Source organism: Eptesicus fuscus, chromosome 8, assembly GCF_027574615.1.
Source record: "Eptesicus fuscus isolate TK198812 chromosome 8, DD_ASM_mEF_20220401, whole genome shotgun sequence".
In the NCBI taxonomy this organism is placed as follows: Eukaryota; Metazoa; Chordata; class Mammalia; order Chiroptera; family Vespertilionidae; genus Eptesicus; species Eptesicus fuscus.
In genome coordinates this window covers 10,700,089-10,719,793 of record NC_072480.1, presented here as the reverse complement: position 1 = coordinate 10,719,793, position 19,705 = coordinate 10,700,089, and the positions used below count along the sequence as shown (strand labels likewise).

At 44.8% G+C, this 19,705-nt stretch overlaps 1 protein-coding gene and 1 pseudogene across 1 annotated transcript in view; one reads left to right on the top strand and one right to left on the bottom strand.

Moving 5' to 3' along the window:
- LHFPL6 (LHFPL tetraspan subfamily member 6) overlaps positions 1-19,705 on the top strand; it is a 275,595-nt gene that overhangs the window by 103,659 nt on the left and 152,231 nt on the right. The window lies entirely within an intron of this gene.
- LOC129150066 (nuclear factor erythroid 2-related factor 3-like) lies at positions 1,839-13,467 on the bottom strand (annotated as a pseudogene).

Sequence of the window (19,705 nt, the reverse complement as noted above, 5' to 3'; positions counted from 1 at the left end):
GCAGAGGGAACAAGCAAGTGCCAAGTCACAAAGACAGAAATTCCTGGCATGTCTGTGGAATGGCAAGGAGCCTGTGTCTGGAGAAGGATGAGTGAGGGGGTGTTCGTGTCTAAGAAGTAAGAGTGGGCCAGCTCATATAGTATTTGTAGGCCATTTTAAGGATTCTTGCTGTTATGCTGAGTGAAACTGGGAATCACTCCGGGTTCTGGGCGGGGGACTGACATATATATGAGTTGTGACAGAAATGAGATTATTACCCTGGGATGGTCTCTTAAATTTTGCAATTGGTTTACCAAACAATGCAAATAAGAATTACTTGAAGCTTTTTAAATATTCTGTTTCCTAGCTTCATACAGACCTACAAGAGTAAAATGTATATTTTTTTAATGGAGAAAAAGTTTATTATAAAATCCACTCTTATAAAACACTGCATTTCTGCAACCCAACTTGAGATTTATACATTGTTAAGCAAATGAGTCTTATGGTAGAAATAACATCTGACAGCCTTGATTCTTATTTTAAAATTAAACATTAGACTAACAGTATTCATATTAATAACTCCTTTTCATTTCAATGCCATTATTTCTGAGATTAATTTTTTTAGTTCATTTTCAAATCCACTTCCTTCTTACAGTCTTGTTTCATATGGTTGCAGTATTTCCAGTTGTTTCTTATAGAGTCTATGCTCATCTACTGACTCTTTCCCTACTGTTGGTTTGTGTTCTTTTCTGGTTTGTAATGTTTTCACATTAAGCTCTGTGAGTTTTTTTTTTACTAGACATCAATGTTATGAGTGTGAGGCCATCCCTATAGCCTGGCTTTAGTTGACAGGGAGTTCTATTTCCCTGTGCATAGATAGCTCTGTTCTATCTCTAAAACCTTCTGTGACCATAGAGGTCTTGGTTATCAGCCATTTAAGCCAATGCGCGCTAATATTTTAAAGCTTCATTTTTTTTGTTTTGTTTTTAATACCTTGGTTTAGAGCTTGGCCATTTATAGTTATTGTTTTTTCATATGCATGCTGCTAAATCCAAATGGGGATTTCCCTGATCAGTTTAACATACTATATTGACTTCAGTTTGGCTTGAGTCTAAGATGCTGTCCTATTTGCTAGATATTTTCTTATATTCCTGCATGTGGATATTTTGGAGGAAAACTATCTAAGGTAAATTTACTTAGAATTTCTGTATATCAGGGAAAAGTTAATTTTTATAAATTCAAGTATAAAATTTATTCCCTCAAAGAAATACTTTATGAATTTAAGTATTCATAAAGATTAAAATAAAATAGCTTTTGAAAAAGCTCACTATATAATTCAAACTGAATAAACTAAATGAGAATGTTCTAGGTGCTTGGGACAGACACATCAATAGACATATGTTAAGACCAGCTTGCATTTCAAGTCATAAAACCTGAAATACTTTTTAAAATAATTATATCCAGTGTTTGCTCTCTTTGAAGTGACCATCTTACTAAAAAAAATAAAAAAAAAATAAAAAAGGTTACCAAAGTGACTGAATAGTCATATCAAGTTTTCATGCCGGCCTATTTTTTGTACATGTTTATGAATTGTGCTTATAATGCAGAAGGACTTCACAAAAAAGTTGTGGCTTTCCCAGGATTTCCCACAAGTCTGATCTTGAAGTCCTGAACTTCTGTCCATATAAGCTTCAAAATGTAGCCTTACCTGAGTGATTCAAAAGTAGCAGTACTTAAAGATGCTTATATAACACTTGAGCTAACTATTAAAGCAGTTTCTATGGTTTGTGATCCATACATCATCATCTGAACATTACTACTTTATACATAGTAATGGAATCCATCTTCAATTTCTTCTCTCACTTTTTCTCTTCCTTTTGGGTTTCCTTGCTGTGGCCTGTGGTCACCAGTTCCTAGGGTACAATCAAAACACTTTTGTCATGGCTGCATTGAAGAGCATATTGGTTTAGATTGACTGGCCTATCTTCATCATCTCTTAACTACTAAAAATATTATGCAAATGTTATGCAGTTTCTGTTTTATTACACTGGGCTCCCTCTCTCCTGAGGGTTTCTTTCTTTGCTTGCAAGTTACATATATCATATTCTAGAATCAATTATGTTCCATTTGTGCTTATGACAGTTCTGAGCAGCAACTTTATTTATTCCTTTTTGTCTAGTATCATGGATAAGTGACACTTGTAAATCTGTCAGGTAGTACCTCCTTAGCATGCTGTTGAAGAATCTATAGGCACCCAGACAGTTTCAGCTACAGAAAAGGGGGATGTGCAGAGTTTTAGCACAGCATTCATCATAGCTGAAGTTTCTGTCTGTGTCATTGAGGTATCTACCTACTCCTTTTTATCTGTGACTTCCCAGGCCATGAAAAAGATTCAGAAGTGGGTTCTAGTGCACCTGGCTGTAAGTGGTAAGTGTGGTTATGGAATATGTGTTGAAATACAAGGTCCCCAGGAAAACCAGAATCACTCCTACGATCCATGTGACAAAGCTTACTGGGCTCTGAGTAGTAGCCTCCTACCGCCCCTTCTAAGGCATGATGGGAAAGGGATTCGAAGTCACTTTTTAGAACCTATAGCATCTTCTTCACACATAGAGGAATTAGACTTGGTAACAGAGGTGCCGCTTTGGCTTGGATTTAAGAAAAGCCCAGAATCAGAATCCAGTTCTTCAAAAAACCAAGAGACTTCCATTGGAGCAAAACCTTCTTGTGTAGCCAAAGGCATTAACTTTATCTCATCAAATATATTTATATCAAGGTCATATAGAAGATCTTGGCTTGTTATATTCTCCATCTGATGGTCAACAAGTGGAAGAAATACTGTCAAATTAGTTGCAGGATGGGTGAGTTCAGGATTGGTGGTAGGAGAATTTAACGCAGAAATGGTTCTTGTGGCTGTGGCGTCCTTGCTACTGGACCTCCTCTAAATGTATTGTCAGGACACAGCAACATGGCCCCATGGAGGTGCACACCCTGACTTACGGCCTGGCTAAAATTACGCTTTAAAGTGCTAAAGAATTCATGCCATCATTGATACTTCCTGAACAGGAGGAGTATCTCCCAGTGAGGTGCTCCACAGCTTTCCAGCTGTGATGAAAACAACTGAAATGAGTCTTCCAGGGAGACAGATGTGTCAGACCCAGTTAGAGGTCTCTCATTTATAGATTCAGTGTTTTTTTCTGCCTCCCACTCAGGTATATCTGTGATTGTATTTTCATCTTCATTCTTCTGCTGTGGTGACTTTCACTTCTGGGCTGACACTGCTCATTTTCCTTCCACTGGGAACTGTGACCCATAGCTCTTAGTACCTCATTCTCCTCGCTCTTACATCCATCAGCTGGAATAAGGTACTTGAGCCAAAGGTTTAGGTTTCGACTGTGCCTTTCTCCTCCCCAGTGACCAAAGAACTACTTGGTTCAAGTCATGTCACCTGGAGCTACAATGCCTACCTTTCAGGGTTGTTTTGAGGTGTTCATGAGCAATCTACAACATGCAGCAAACACTCCTCTGCACATTTTCTCAAGGGCAGCACTTTAAACTGGAAACAACTGGTAAAGGATTCACAAGGGAGTGATTTACAAGAAAACAAATTCTGCCTGTGAACAATTAGTCCTGATGCAAGGCTGTTTGTTAATTTCTCAGAAAGTCATATGGGCCTGGTGAAAGCTGTAAGCCCAGGTCCCCTTTGATCTGACTAATTATAGTGAAGCATGAAAAAAATGTTAATTGCTTCTTAGTTCTTGGTTCCTGTTTTCCTTAGCATCTTGCTTCTCTGCCCTGGTTCACTTAAGCTTTTGAGCACATGGTTGATGCCTCTTCAGAAACTCCATGACCACAGTAAGAGTAAGTTCCCACCCAGCTTGCACTCTTCATGTAGGTAAATGAAAGAGAGCAGTAAACAATTAACCATGTTCTCCTCTTGCTTTTGTGTTTCTGTGAAATGCCCAATTAATCATCCTTAATGGTGATAATATGGTTGAGAATTTCCTAGATAGAGCCTATGGGAGGCCTCAATATATTTTGTAGGAAAACTATTCATAATTGTCACGGGGAGAGGAAATGAGGCTATTTTAGCCCAGTGTCCAATTGGTTTTAATGCACAAACTTTCTAAAATTTGAGTTTTAATTGAATTAGACTGATGGAAAAAAATCATTTTCTGATATAATGAAATAAATATGAGTTGCTCAAATTAAGGCAGTCTTAAACATTGTAATATAACAGAGTAATAGAATGAGACATTGAAAAGGATAATATTAGAGGTCAGTACTATAATGAAAGGTATCTTCATAAATGAGATATTGTGGCTGAGTTGAAAGAATCCTGGACTGCAAATCAGAAGACTATTGACTTCCTGTTGTTAACAGCAATAACACCAGTAATAACAGAATTTACTGAGCACTTACTATGTGCTGAACATTGTGAGAAGCAATTCACTTTTAATCCTTATCTGTGATGTATGTAAGTTTATTATTGTGTCATGCTATATATTAGGGAATGGAAGCTTAGGGAGAGTAAGGAATTTGCCAAATCAAGACCTTCCAGCAACATGGAAGATCTAGAATAGTAACCTATTCTGTGTGACCACAGAGTTCATACTTAGAGCCTTGTGCTCTATTGCCTCATATTATAACTTCTCATGGTCATAGAAAGGCAGAGATGGAGTGCTGGATCTAGACCTCAATGATCATGCTCTCCTGGAAAATAGGGTAGAGAGAAGAAGGGACATGCTTCCAGGGCAATGGCTTCAAACTGGTCCTCAAACCAGAGTATCAGCATCACTTCGGAAGTACACATTCTTACAACCTGCCCTACACGTACTGAAAAACAAGCTCTGGAGGTAAGACCCAGGAATCTGAGTTTTCCTAAGCTTTTCAGGTGATTCCGGTGTTCACCTGAGTTTGGGAAATACTGGTCTTGAGGACACAATCCAAATTTATTGGCCAACTTGAGTTTAAAAATGCATGTTGAGTATTATACCAAATGTTGAGCTTGGTTTTGGTAACCGTGTTTAATTTGTTTTGAAATTTCAGATAATATTAAAATAGGTATAGAATTTTTTAGTTTTCAAAAAGAGAATCATAAATTTTAAAAGTTTTGAGAACACTCATTATACAATTCATGGGTCTTTTCTTAAGACATTTATAATTTAATTAAGGAAACTAAGTAATTAGTTGAGGAAATCACATTAACCTATCATCAGGTGTGTCAGGGAAGAGGAAGTCCCCCCAACCCCCAACTCCTCTTGAGTTCTTATGGCTGAACTAATAGTAAAATTGACACAAGACCAGAGAAAACCAATTTAATTCATGTACGTGGAAGACATAAATGATGTTCAGGGAGAAATGATGAACCAGCCAGCGTATTGTACTTTTTAGAAAATGAAACAATAAGTTTGTGATTAATGGACTGGACAAAGAAGCTTATGTTTGGCTGCATGTTATTAAAGAATCTAAGCAGACATAGGGCTTGTGGTAATAAATTAGTAAAGAGTGACAAGGCTTGTTTATACAGGCTTTTTGGCCTTGGATTCTCTAACTCTAACCCCCTTGGAGCAAGGAGGGCATCTTTCACAGGGGAGATTTATTTTCTGCATTTAAGGAGACAGGGGAGGGTCAATGTGTCCTTCCTGCACTGGCTGCTTATCAAGTAATTTTAGTTCAAAGTAATCAATATGCCATTATGGGATATTTGGGGACAGCCTGCCCTGAGCCTTGACAGGTGCATACTGATGGAATATAGGAAATGAAAAAGTGCCTATGAGAAGTAGAATGAAGAATTTGGATGAGTTTTAAAAACAGCATTTAAATATGCAAAAGAATTTTTTTTTTTTTTTGGCAAAAGGAGATGATAAGGGATTTTGAGGACAGCACTGTGCCAGGACTGGGGGTCAAGGGAGAGAGAAACTGGCACATCTAGAGATAAAGGGACCAAATTGTAAAGAGGAGAATTTGGAAAGAAAGAATGGACCAGTTTGGATTTTGAGGAAACATTGTGAAAATCCTGAGCAAAACAGCACATTAGACAAGCTTTCAAGTAAAAACGTCACGTCAGAAGTGTGTGTGATTTGTATCAGCCAGGATCATTTCAGCTTCGAGGAACTGAAAAGAATTTATTGGCTCATATCACTGAAGTCCGAGTCTTTGGGCCTGCTGTGGATCCTCCCCTTCTTGCCATCTCTGTATCAGAGCTCCTTTCTCAGGGAAGTACCCTTCTTATGACAAAAATCTGGTGACCATAAGCTTCAGGCCTACATAAACTTCTCAGAAACCCAGGGGATGTCTTAGAATTGAGCTTTGGGTTTAGATATGCTAGACCAGATCCATGCTTCTCTTGGAAGGGGGTGAATAGAGCCATTGACACCTGAACTTCCTGGACTGAAAGTGGGAGTGGGGTGGTTCCACTCACTGTACTTTCCAATACCTGGAAGTGTAGGTATTGGAAAGGGGTGCCTAAGTCCTGGGTTGCAAAAACATTGAAGTGAGGAAGACTAGAGAAAAGAAGATAAGCAAAGAGGCTGTTGCCCAGATCCAGGTACAGACTGATGAAGGCCTGACTTGGAGTCATTTCTGCAAAACCAGTGAGGACAAACCTTAACCACCATTGTAAAGAAATAATTACCCTGATTTTTCAAAGAAACATTCCTCATTGTCATGCTTGGAGTATAAAAGATATTGGTTTGTGCACTTAATAGTCATGGTGAAGTTAAGTTTGGAGAAACTGCGAGCCTCACATTTCACCATGGGAGGTTTTGGAGTGGCTAGTGAGCGATCCAAGAGGCACTGTCCATCCTACAGCCTGAGGTGTAAACTTCAGACATTTGCTCCCTGTTTCCTTCATCCTTGAATTCTTAGCACAAAGTTGGCCGGGAGGGAGGAACCAAGATGGCGCCATAGGTTAAACACCTAACCTGCAGCCGGGCACAACAATTTCAAAAATACAACTAGAGGTCAGAACGGACATCGTCCAGAACCACAGGAAAGTTGGTGGACTGAAATGCCCACAGCTGGGGGGAAGGAGAAGGCCACGGGGACAGTCGGGGAAGCCGTAAAAGCCTAAGGTATGGAGAAACGGGTGGAGACACGAGCACACGCGCCTGCGGGGAGGATGGAACCGGAGAGGAAGGGGCGGCTGATGACCTGGCCGGCGTTCACTGGCAGGAAGGAGATAAAGGCTCCGGAGTGCGCTGAGCGCCGGCTCCGATTGCACTGAACCCCATTCCGGGCGAAACCCTGGGAAACTCACTCACTTTCGCAACTCCGCCGCCCCCGCAGGCCGCCCGGCCCGGGACGCTGGGGACGCCGCCGCAGCGGCGGCGCCCGGAGCCCGGCGGCCTCCCAGCACCCGTCCCCGCCGCGCAGCCCCCGCGCACCTGGTGCCTCGGGCCGCGCGCCCCGCACACCGGACGGAGGCCCGGGCGCCCTCTCCGTGCACCTCCCGGCGGCGCTAGACTTCAGTAGAGTTGACTGAATTCAAGGGATTAAGAAGTACAAATTGGGGGGACGCCGCGGCGGCGATGCCCGGAACGCGGCGATGGCGGTGCCTGGAGCTCGGCGGCCGCCCAGCGCCCATCCCCGCCGCGTGGCCCTCGCGCGCCTGGTTCCGCGGGACGCGCGCACCGCGTACCGGACGGAGGCCCGGGCGCCCTTTCCGTGCACCTCCCGGCGGCGCTAGACTTCAGTAGAGTTGACTGAAATGAAGGGATTAAGAAGTACAAATTGGGAAGTTTGAAAAAGATGGCAGCGGAGGTTAAAGGCTGTTCTGTTGCCTAGCACCCAGCGAAATCGGAGGGGATGAGGTGTGGAGGCGCGTGGGTCTGGCTGGTGGCGGGGGAAAGGGGCTTTTGTTCCAAACCTAGGGGAGATTAGCTCTCCATCACCCTGAAATCCATCTTCTGGCGAACCGCGGGAGACCCAGATGCCTGCGGGGAGAGGTGGGACTCTTACGGAGATGCGCCCAGCAATCAGTGTTTGCTGCGCTGGAGTGCGGAACGAGGGGACTTAGATACGTGGGAGGCAGAAGGACCAGACTCAGAGCCATCGAGGCTCGCCACACCATGGCCTGTTGGCGCCCTGAGACCCCGCCCCGCACTGGGACCCGCCCCGCACGTTTTGAAGACCTGCCCCGCAAGTCTTGCAGGCACACCTGCGCCCCAAGCAACGGCTTATGCATGTGGGTGGCCTGCTCTCTGGCAGCGGACCAGATGAACTGCTGTTCTAGTCGGACTGCTCCAGGGCCACTCAGACAGGAGGAAGAAACTACAGTTTTTGCTGTAATCCTTGCTGAGTGCCTAAGGCAGTAGCTGATCTACACCCCATTGGAGACCCAGAAACGAGGGCATCTAGTGGTCTGTGGGAGATGACACCAGATTTCAACCACGTGCATAAGGGACACATTCAACAGGAATATTCAGTGAGCGCCAAAGCTTTGCTGCACCAAGACCCGGCCCATAAACGTGTCTCCTGCACAGCAACTCTTCCTTTATAGACAAAGAGAGCCCCCCCAGTGACACCAACAACAATCAAGACTTAACTATACAAAGGAGGACCAAGATGGAGACATAGGGCGGAAGCCTGATTGTTGCCTACCACAACAACTTTGAGACTACGACAAGAGAGCAGAGCAGACACCATCCAAGACCACCATAGGGCTGGCTGAGTAGATGCTCTACAACTAGAATAAAAGATGGGTATGTGGGATGATGCTGATGCCGGTGACCCAAAGACCACACTTTAAGAACTACGGCTCAGGCGACACAAAAGAACTATGGCTCAGGCGATACAACAGCGGCCTGGAACGTGCTCGGCGCAGTTCCCCCGGCGGTCTCCGGCTCAGGGGACGGCTCCACTGGCAGCCAAGCACGGACAGACGAGCCCCTATGAGACATGGGGTGGGAGACTCCACGCTTGCTGACCTCCGAGTCCGTCAAGAATCTCAACGCCCCGGAAGCGGCCAGGTGCGCATGCTCGGCGACCGGCCACCGATGCAGACCCAAGGGCAGACGCAGCGACGCCAGACGGGCCCACCGCCATGCACCGGGTGCACCGGAGCTTCGCCGAGCCGCCGCCCGACGAGTTCTGCAGCAGCCATACTGGAGCTCTGGAAGGATGGCCAGGGGAATTGCTGAGGGGGGATTGACCGGCAGGAATTGGGATCGGGAAGACGGGGCCCCGCTGAGACCCGGGTGCGGGCGGGGTTGCGCACCTCTGGGCTAGGGTGTGGTCACACGCCTCTGGGTATAAGTGAGGCCTCACGTCCCTGGGTCTAGGTGAGGCCACATGCCCCTGGGTCCAGGTGAGGCGGGACTCCGGGTCCGGGTGAGGCCATGTGCCCCTGGACCCGGATGATGCTGGATCCCGTGCCCGGGCGAGGCCAAGCGCCCCTGGGTCTGGGAGAGCCCACACACCCCTGGGTCCAGGCGAGACCATGTGTCCCTGGATCCGGGTGAGACCTCGTGCACCTAGGCCTGGGTGAGGTCACGTGCCCCGGGGTCTGAGAGGCCAAGCGTCCCTGGGTCCGGGTGAGACCATGTGTCCCTGGATCCGGGTGAGGCCGCGTGCACCTAGACCCAGGTGAGCCCAAGTGGCCCTGGGTCTGGGAGAGGCCAAGCGTCCCTGGGTCTGGGTGCGACCATGTGTCCCTGGAGCCGGACGAGGCCTCGTGCACCTAGGCCCGGGTGAGGCCACGTGCCCCTGGGTCTGGGAGAGGCCAAGCATCCCTGGGTCCGGGTGAGACCATGTGTCCCTGGATCCGGGTGAGGCCTCGTGCACCTAGGCCCGGGTGAGCCCAAGTGGCCCTGGGTCTGGAAGAGGCCAAGTGTCCCTGGGTCCGGGTGAGACCATGTGTCCCTGGATCCGGGTGAGGCCTCGTGCATCTAGGCCCGGGTGAGCCCAAGTGGCCCTGGGTCTGGGAGAGGCCAAGGGTCCCTGGGTCTAGGTGCGACCATGTGTCCCTGGAGCCGTATGAGGCCTCGTGCACCTAGGCCCGGGTGAGGCCACGTGTCCCTGGGTCTGGGAGAGGCCAAGCATCCCTGGGTCCGGGTGAGACCATGTGTCCCTGGATCCGGGTGAGGCCTCGTGCACCTAGGCCCGGGTGAGCCCAAGTGGCCCTGGGTCTGGAAGAGGCCAAGCGTCCCTGGGTCCGGGTGCGACCATGTGTCCCTGGATCCGGGTGAGGCCTCGTGCACCTAGGCCCGGGTGAGCCCAAGTGGCCCTGGGTCTGGGAAAGGCCAAGCGTCCCTGGGTCCGGGTGCAACCATGTGTCCCTGGATCCGGGTGAGGCCTCGTGCACCTAGGCCCGGGTGAGCCCAAGTGGCCCTGGGTCTGGGAGAGGCCAAGCTTCCCTGGGTCCGGGTGAGACCATGTGTCCCTGGATCCGGGTGAGGCCTCGTGCACCTAGGCCCAGGTGAGCCCAAGTGGCCCTGGGTCTGGGAGAGGCCAAGCGTCCCTGGGTCCAGGTGAGACCATGCGTCCCTGGATCCGGATGAGGCCTCGTGCACCTAGGCCCGGGTGAGCCCAAGTGGCCCTGGGTCTGGGAGAGGCCAAGCGTCCCTGGGTCCAGGTGAGACCATGCGTCCCTGGATCCGGATGAGGCCTCGTGCACCTAGGCCCGGGTGAGCCCAAGTGGCCCTGGGTCTGGGAGAGGCCAAGCGTCCCTGGGTCCGGGTGAGACCATGTGTCCCTGGATCCGGGTGAGGCCTCGTACACCTAGGCCCGGGTGAGCCCAAGTGGCCCTGGGTCTGGGAGAGGCCAAGCGTCCCTGGGTCCGGGTGCGACCATGTGTCCCTGGAGCCGGATGAGGCCTCGTGCACCTAGGCCCGGGTGAGGCCACGTGCCCCTGGGTCTGGGAGAGGCCAAGCGTCCCTGGGTCCGGGTGAGACCATGTGTCCCTGGAGCCGGATGAGGCCTCGTGCTCCTAGGCCCGGGTGAGCCCAAGTGGCCCTGGGTCTGGAAGAGGCCAAGCGTCCCTGGGTCCGGGTGAGACCATGTGTCCCTGGATCCGGGTGAGGCCTCGTACACCTAGGCCCGGGTGAGCCCAAGTGGCCCTGGGTCTGGGAGAGGCCAAGCGTCCCTGGGTCCGGGTGCGACCATGTGTCCCTGGAGCCGGATGAGGCCTCGTGCACCTAGGCCCGGGTGAGGCCACGTGCCCCTGGGTCTGGGAGAGGCCAAGCGTCCCTGGGTCCGGGTGAGACCATGTGTCCCTGGAGCCGGATGAGGCCTCGTGCACCTAGGCCCGGGTGAGCCCAAGTGGCCCTGGGTCTGGGAGAGGCCAAACGTTCCTGGGTCTGGGTGAGACCATGTGTCCCTGGATCCGGGTGAGGCCTCGTGCACCTAGGCCCGGGTGAGGCCACGTGCCCCTGGGTCTGGGAGAGGCCAAGTGTCCCTGGGTCCGGGTGAGACCATGCGTCCCTGGATCCGGATGAGGCCTCGTGCACCTAGGCCCGGGTGAGCCCAAGTGGCCCTGGGTCTGGGAGAGGCCAAGCGTCCCTGGGTACGGGTGAAGCCAGATCCTGGGTCCGGGTGAGGCCATGCGCCCCTGGATCCATCCGGGTGAGGCTGGGTCCCAGGCCCGGGTGAGACCACGCGCCCCTTGGGTATGGGTGAGGCCACGTGCCCCTTAATCCGGGTGACGCCGTGCCCCTGGGTTCGGCCGAGACCAAACCAGAGGGAGTCGGACCTCCATTACCACCATTTGTCCACCATCCAGAGCTGAGGGGTCAGTGCTGACATGTACACATAAGGAACTACTGGACATTGAAATTGGGTCTCAAAAGAACTGTTGGTCCAGGGGGAAGCTCGCTACAGATTGATTCATTTGCCTGTCAGCATAACTATTATTGCTCGTCTCACATTCAGTTCTTATTATTATATATCTAGTGACATATGATCTCGCTCATCTAGGGGAAATGATGAACAACATAGACTGAGGAACAAGAACAGAACCAGAAGCAAGGAGGCATCGATCGGACTATCGGGCCTCAGAGGGAGGATAGGGGGGGTAGGGGGAGGGTGGGGGAAGGGGGAGAGTTCAACCAAAGGACCTGTATGCATGCATATAAGCCTATCCATCGGTTAAGTTCAACAGGGGATTGGGGCATGCGTGGGGAGAGGGGTGGGATGGGAATGTGGGGAGGAGGACAAATATGTGACACCTTAATCAATAAAGAAATTAAAAAAAAAAAAAAAAGTTGGCCGGGCTTCTGTGCCTTCTGTTTCCTTTGTTAAACTAGACATTTTAGGGCTTGTGTATCCCTCCCAATGTAGCTAGCTATAAGCATTGAGAGCCAGGCTCTGTTTTGGACTTCCTAACTATAGCCTCACGCTCTAATTTCTCAGAATTTCATTCTCTACTGATTTTCTCTCCTTCATTTTAACCTTCGAAATAAATAAATCTCAGGAGGAAAGATGGCTTTCTAAAATTAAAAATATCCTGATACCCCCTGTCTATATGTAGATGGAAAATGTGCAAAACTTTGGAACATGATTAACCCCTATTAGCTAGCTTGAGCCCACAGGGTAGGTGCTTGTAAATGCTCTTTATCTTAATGAGGCGGTTGACTGAGAAACACAGTTTTCAGCTCATTCTTAATTGGACAATGGATAACTCTGATCTTGGGAAAGTCACTTTTCCTCTGTAGGTTTTAATTAAGAACCAGACTACCTACCTGCTGTGGAATGGTTTGAGAAGAATCTCTAAAAACATTTGGAAAATAAAGTGATACTAAAATGTTAAACGTGCCATAGGTTAATAAAGTTTCAGAGTAAAGTGGACATGTTCAATGGTTTATAATTGATAAAACTCTAGGTGGGGTTGATTTATCCTGGTTCACTGAAGAAGCTTTCACTGTAGTTGAAAAGAGCAAAGCTTTACAAGTATGTATGAGCACTAAAATCCGGCAGTGTTTTCACTAGAGTATTAATTATGGTATGAGTGGGAATTAAACTTGACAGCATGACAGAGAAGATGACATCAGAGTTATTAAATTGAAAAGATTGCCACTCAAGTCAAATCAGATGTTATTGCTATCATCTCTGGCACTCTCAACGCTATAAAGAGAGTGGGGAAAATAAGCCCTACGTTAAACAGCTGTGTGCTTCTCCTCCATTTTTGGGATTGTTGTCATTATATCAAAAGATTAAATACGAAATCAAAGCAGAAAGTCTTATCACTGATTGACTCCTATAAAAATATTCAAAACTTATTAGTCCCAAATGAATTTTTCCCATGACTATTAAATAAAACGACATCTAATTGCACAAGAGAAGTAACTTATGCTAGTAAATTTGAACCAAGAGTTCTGAAAACGTACCCTTTGCTCTCCTAAGAGGTTTGTTCCTCATGCAACTGTAGCATGAGAACATCTCTCGGGACGACATGAAATTCTTTACCAGGAATTTGGTACAGTTCCTGTAAATAGGAGTGTTCTCTCTTAATTTCTCTTCCTCGATCATGGTGAAGTTAGTAGAGCCCATGTATCAAGAATAAAATCAGCTCTTTCAGACCTCTCTCACCTTGACCTTTTCCTCTCCATAGTCTCAGTCAGTGCCAGTAACTGAAGCCCTTGTGGTTTAGTGATCACCAATTTCCTACCTCACTTTTGCTCCACATTACCATAAATCCTGACATCATGACCCAGTCTGCCTTTTGAGCATACTTCAGTAAGTGGGAGTTTGGCTTAAAGCCCATTAGTAGATTTGGAAAGTAGTTTACTTGTCAAGATGATGAGAGAAACGATCTATCACTAAATTCATACTTCCTCCTGAAGGTTAGTTGTTCAATTTTTCTGGCTCTGCAATTTAAAGCCAACAGTTAGACTTGAGATAGGCCTTTGAATTTTAGATTGGGGAGTGTTAGGATTTCAGTTAGTACAGAGGTTTTCTGTGGCCACCTGCAGCCTGCACACCAGAAATGCTGGCAATGCTATGGCCTTTGCTTCTGTGGACTGTGCTACACTCAGGGTTTCCTAGGAAGTAATAACCCTATTTCACGCTGTCCTGTCATTGGAAATGCCTGTGGAATGAGTGACATCTGGATCTCTGTGGTAGCCAGCAGAGCAGCTGTTTTCTAAAATGGAATATAATTAGCCTTTTCAGTAATAACAGATTGCCTGCCTTCCTGTGGTGATTCTATTCTATCTAGACTCATGAAGATACGCTCTTTGCTATGCTCTCTACTGGTGAGTTACCCAGTCTGTTTTGTGCAGGAGCAGTGTTTTTCTTTGTCATTCAGACAGTTGGTCCTTCTCTGCATTTGGGAGGTGTAAATGCCACTGCACACATGTGTTTTGAAATGGTGGTTCTGAAAGAGCCTTCTTTAGGGTCTGTTATATCACATTTCATAATGCTAGTCTTATCAAGGTATCAAGGAGTTGAGTTGACTGAGCTCTCCATCTTTATCTCTTTCCCTCTACTCTCCCTTTTCCATAGAGTTATTATTCATTAAATATGTATCATGTACCAACCACTTTATAGCCATTATCTTATTTTACCTATACTTTTGCCCTGAGAGGTTTTCTTCATTGGCTCTAGATGAAGAAACTGAAGCTCAGAAAAGTAAAATAACTCCCAAGATCACCTAGCTGGTAAGCAGTTGATCCAGTATTTTAATTCCAGGTCAGTTGGGTTCCTGAAGCCTGAACTCTTTCCACAGCACTACTGGTCTTAACATTGGCTATGTAACAGTATAGCCTGGTGATTTACCAAAAGAAATTCTGAATTACATTTACAAACTTCTCATATCTCAGCCCAGGCTTCTTGCCTGATACTTAGTTGACACATTATAAATATTAATTTGATGCCCAGCAGTTTTGAAAGGCAGTAAGCAATTTATAATATTTGGGTCATGGAGTGACCATATAAACAAATCCCAATATGGTTGTTGAAAGGAGAGACGTCCTTACTTCTTGTAGTACCACAACTCTTCTCTCTTTACTCCTAACTTCTAAAATGAGCATAATTTCTCTTTTTGCCCACAAGTGAAATGTTTTGATCACTCTCCAATGCTTTTAGAAATATAAAGTGCAATACAAATGAAAGGTATTATTATAAAAAATAAAATTATAAGATAAATATCATATATGATTGACTAGATTCACTGAATCCTGTTAAATAAAATCACAGGTCATAGTGTAAGAGCTTTTAAGCTGAGAATACAGCTTTGTAAAGAGGTTCTGGGAGACTCACACCCTAAATTCTGAAGAGATCCATTAACTCGAGATATATTTTTATGTTAATAAAATATGTTGCAAGGTCTTGAGGCAACACAGTGAAAGTACTTGGAAAATAGACTTTTCCCTGTTTGATCTACAATATCTGTTTCTAAAGGCCTATTTTTCTTTTAAGTCTGAAAGTTGATTGAGTTCAACTGCTTCCCATTGCTTTCTTTTACCAGCAAATATGATTGTGAGATGGGAAGATGGGTGCAGTCATTTCATGTTCTGACTGAATACCTAAGGATGATATATGGAGTGTAATGGCATGGCAGTTCATAGTCTCGTGATAAATGACTTTTCTGATTCTAGCCCATGTGATTAGTGTTAATAAAAATAGAAAATTCTGAACTAATTAATTGGAAAAGGAATGCCCTTAGTCTCAGTCAGAAAAACATTTATTTTGGTACAGAGCCTTCCTTATGGGTAGCACTGAAAGACAGCTAGGACTAGAAATAGGCCTGCAAGTGGTAACAATAGCTTTTAAGACCAAAGTGTTTTCGCCACACTTACTGCCGCTTCACACGGGTAGTTGTTTTAGTGCTGTGGTCACGACTATAAACAAATGCCACATGCCCAGTGTATTGGAGTGGTGTTATGAGGGACTCTTCACAGAATCTCCTACATGGGACCTGAGACTATTTGACACGGTAACATAATGATTTTTCTCTTTAATGAAGTTAACATTCTATCACTATTTTTTACTGTTTTAAGCAAAGTCACCAAGTCCTTGTGCCCCTCTCAGATAAGAACATGCACTGTGCTCAACCTCCCTGTTAAATCCGTTTGATTAGAAGTCACACTTGCATTTCTATATAGGAATAGGGGAAATCTTGTCTCATGGACTCCTAAATACCTCCAGGGAGTTGTTCTTGGATAGCACCATGGGCCATGATGTCTTCCCTGAGGACAGCAGTGGCAGCATCAGAACACCCGGTGGTCTTCACCACTACACTTATATGGCCTCCCTAACAGACAATAATGTCTGCTATAGAACTTTCAATATGTGGAAATGTTGGGATGGAAGCAAATATAATTATTTTCTATTTTCTCAGCCAAGGAACCACTGTTAATATTTTGCTATGTGCTTCCCAGGCCTGCTCTCCCTCACCCCCCTGTTTCTATGCATAGATTGTGGTTTTAGTTTAAAAACTGGTGATTATATTACTTATTTAATGTGATATGTTATGTTTCTTACTAACTCTTATAGGTATTTTCTATTTTATTTCACATTTTGTTAAATAGCTTTCATATTTTACTAGAGGCCCAATGCACGAAATTCATGCAAGAGTAAGCCTTCCTTCCCCTGGCTGCCAGCACCAGCCTCCCTCTGGCACCCAGGACCCGGACTTTCCTTGCAGTCCCAGCTACATCCGGAAGCTCATCCGGAAGGACGTCCAGTCTAATTAGCATATTATGCTTTTATTATTATAGATAATATTCATATAACATAATTTATAATTCTTTCATTATTTGGTGTTAAAGCCTTTTAGTAGTCTTGCTCAATTGTAAATAATTCTTTAATGCCCAAGATTAAAGAATTAATTTGAGAATTATTTCCTTAAGACATTTTCATAGTAGCAGAGTTACTAGGTCAAGACTATAAATAGTTTAAGTTTCTTGATACAAATTGTCGATAGTTATATAAATTATGGCATTTTCAGATGGTAGGCTATTAAAATTATTTTTAGAAGAATGCTGACATTGTTTATGATATAAAGATTTATCTAATTTGGAAAAAGGTTAATATATATATAGTACAGAAAAAAGATATAAAGGAAATATAACACTATATCAACTGTAAACACCTTTGGTTATAGAATTGTAGGGAACTTTTATTTTCTCTTTATTATTTTAATACATTCTAAGGTTCCTATAAGATATTTATATTGCTTTTATAATCAGAAAATTACTTTCTAAAAACATTAAACTAAATTTATGATGGTGTTAAGGTCCCATAATCTTTTAGCTTTTTTAAAGCTCATGAGCAAAAATAACACTAACAATTTTACTAAGAAAGTGAAACTTCGATTCTTTCAGCTGTTCAGTTCATATACTCTAGTATCTTGACATTTGGAGCAACCAGGGAATGATGCTATAAAATGATGCTATTTTCTATCTTCACCTGTTAAGACATTTGCCTAAATTCAGTTTTCCTTTAAATGGTGAGCTCTAAATTGCACACACATAATACATTCATTCATTAACTCATTTATTTATTCACTGAGAGTTGAATGAACTTGTGGCTCCTCAATTAAACACACACACACACACAACACAACACACACACACACACATTATTCAGCTATTTCTTTTTTTTTTTAATGATTTTTTTAAAGTTTTAATATTATTTCTTTATTGATTTCAGAGAGAAAGGGAGAAGGAGAGAGAGAGAGAGAAACATCAATGATGAGAATCATTGATTGGCTGCCTCCAGCACATCCCCTACTGGGGATCGAGCCCACAACCCAGGCATGCGCCCTTGACCAGGAATCGAACCTGGGACCCTTTAGTCCGCAGGCCGATGCTCTATCCACTGAGCCAAACCAGCTAGGGCTATTCAGCTATTTCTTGATTGCCAAATAACATCCAGACTCTTTAGGCATGCCCTCTGTAACCCCTCCACCACCTCCCTTTGAGGCCTTATCTATGGCTTCAGTTAGCTCCTTGTAGGGAGCGGTTATAGGGTTAAGCCTCAGACTGACTTGTTGGCAAAGCCAAAAACAAGTCCCAGCTTAGAGGGCACAGCCCTCTTAGCATAATTAAGCTTGATCTTGTGACGTTCCCTAGATCTTTCCTGGGTAGCTAATGGGCTGTGGGAGGTGCAGCAAATGCTGCCAAAACAAGTGAAACTTACAAGAACATTGTAAATTACCTTGTTTACCTCTGACTATAAAATAAAGGCTCAGCTTGCAGTCTGGATCTTTTCTGTGGCCTCAGCCAGGCACAGAAAATCCACCTAGACCCAGCTTATTCTCTTTGTCTGTCTTTTCTTCATCCTTTGCCGGCCCCCCTCAGGCTTGCTGAACTCTTGGCTGTGCTGGCATGGCACAGCTCCTCATCTCCAAGCTTTAACTGCTTTTTCTTGCCTCTGAGTTACCCTTGATGCTAATCTATCTGTCAGAAATGTCCCTCATTGCACAGACTATGAATCACTTCAAGTGCCAACTCTACCATAGATCTTTCTTTAAATCCCCAATCAGAAATTATTTTCTTTGCTTATGGCTCAAAAGTTGTAACACCCACATGGCATTATACATAACATTTATTGTATTTCTTGCTGATCCTCTTTTACCTCTTCCAGGATGTAAAGTCTTAGAGGAGTTTAAATGTGCTATGGTAGGACTCACAAATTTTTGTTGACTAAATTTAGAGGTACACAGTAGTTACTATCTTTATTTTAATCGCACCATTTGAGTGCATTAAATATCAGAGTGACCCTTATTCTAGTGAGTTTATTTTCCATTTTAGAGAGCTAATATTTTGTTCATATGCCAGATATAATTGGAAATACTGGGATTTGATTAGATCATGCATGAGAGTTGCAGCAAAAGGAAAAGTGAAGCCAACAGATCAAGGAAGGCATAGGAGCCACATCAACTGAACAGGTTTCCATTAAGGAGTTTCTGTGCACATCTTCCAAATTCATAATGAAGAATGTGGATACTGAAGCAATATCTACGAAATCACAAGTGTTGAGTCTAAGTAGTGGGTATTGGTGACTATTTTTGAAAAATTGCACCATGATAAATATCTAAAGACTTTTAAAAGTTATCAGCACCATTCAGTGCATGGTCTTGGGTCTGAGAGCTCTATTATTGAGAGCTCATGTTACTCTTCAGGAAGTGGGAATCTAGGGACTGGTCCTAGACACTGACAGTCTTATAGGGGTCATGTGTCAGGATAAAATTAATTGCAATTAACAGTCTATTACATGATCTAACATGACATAATTATGGCTTTATTTGGTAGAGAAGATTTTCTTCATGTGGCTACATAATAGAAGTAGAGTTTATCTAACCTGAATCTGCCTTAGACATTTCATCTTTGATGGGAAAGAAGGACTTAATACGATAGAGAGGGAGAAATGAAGTCATTGTGATAGTGTTAAGGGTGGGAGTGGGAAAAAGAGCAAGCTGCTGGGATAAAAGGGAGAATCACTTCATCAGTTATCCATTACCTGTTCTCAGAATCTCCTTAAAATTGTCAAAGCCTGAGCTTTCACTTGGATAGGTTTATAATTCTCACTAAACTGGGGTAAATAGCAAAAGCAGTTAAAGGATCTTTTTTTCTTTTTATGTTACGTAAAGTCTTGCCCATGAAGTAACCTGCATGCACTTTACCGTGCAAAGCCTTTGATGCAACTCTATGGACCATATATATTAATTAATGTGGAAATTTGCTAACTGTTGTTGAATGCTTTTAAAGCATAAAAGTATTTTCAAAGTCCAGTATGATTAATTCATAAAACACTTCAATGAGGTATGTAGGTGTTGAGCCTT